This window comes from Exserohilum turcica, assembly GCF_000359705.1.
Source record: "Exserohilum turcica Et28A unplaced genomic scaffold SETTUscaffold_8, whole genome shotgun sequence".
Classification (NCBI taxonomy): domain Eukaryota; kingdom Fungi; phylum Ascomycota; class Dothideomycetes; order Pleosporales; family Pleosporaceae; genus Exserohilum; species Exserohilum turcicum.
In genome coordinates this window covers 537,969-539,080 of record NW_007360299.1, presented here as the reverse complement: position 1 = coordinate 539,080, position 1,112 = coordinate 537,969, and positions in this window count along the sequence as shown.

Sequence of the window (1,112 nt, the reverse complement as noted above, 5' to 3'; positions counted from 1 at the left end):
TTTCTAAGCTCGTCGTACGCGATACGAACCGCTCTGGCCAGTTCTTGCCTAAAGGCTGGCCATTCTACGTACGCGTAGTAGTTTTTCTGTCCGATATCTGCTACTTCACATAGACGGGGGGCAAATCCTCGCGAGTCTAGGTCAAGAATGTATCGTACGATAGTTTGCTCTTCAGATTTAGTTAGCTTCTGGCAATTTGGCTGCGTCGTAGGTCGAAAGGTGATTCCTTGAAGCCGCCGAGAGATCTGCTGATGATGGACGTTATAGGCTGCTGCAGCGCGTCGAATGCTCTTAAACTGGCCTGTACGATAGGCCTGAACTGCTAGAGTAAGCCTACCCTCTTGCTGAGTAAATATCACGTTCTGTTGTTGAGGCATTGTCTTTCGTACGTGAAGTTCGCGATGCCAAGAAAAAGTGGCACTCTCGGTGGGGTGGCACTCTCGGTGGTGGAATACGTTAGCACTTCTTAGTAGATAATATTATCTTATACTACCTCTTTCTAATATTCTTATACTAAAGCTAAAAGGTCTAGAGGTTAAAGTAGTATTTATAATACTAAAGAGGTTTCTGAAGTGTATATAAGTAGTACTAGGACATAGTCTAGCGTATAAGTAGGGACTAGTATTATAAATTCATAAAGGAAGGTATGCTTATCCTTTTTACTATTAAGTATATCTTAATCTTAGTAAGATAACGCGTCTACTCTTATATTTTTTTCACCTTAAGAATAATTTAACTTTATATTTAGAAAATAAGTAAGCTTTAAGTTCTATTATATATAGCGTTTAGAAAGCTTCTACTTATAAGTAAAGTATTCTAACTTCTTATAGTCTATGATAACTTCAAACTCTTATACGCTATAGAGTTTAGTATCCTATTTCTTTAAGTAGTAGATTACTACTAGTAATTCTTTATTCTAGATAGGGTAATTAGCTTTATATATCAGTGGTTTCCTAAAGAGATAATCTACTATATAAAGTATGCCATTATGATCTTTTTATAAGAGTATAGCTTCTAAGACTTGTAAGGGGCTGCGCTCTAGGGAGCAATCGCGAGGTATACAAGAGGTTGTATTCGATAAGGAGCTATCTACTCTGCTTACGTGGTGTTTA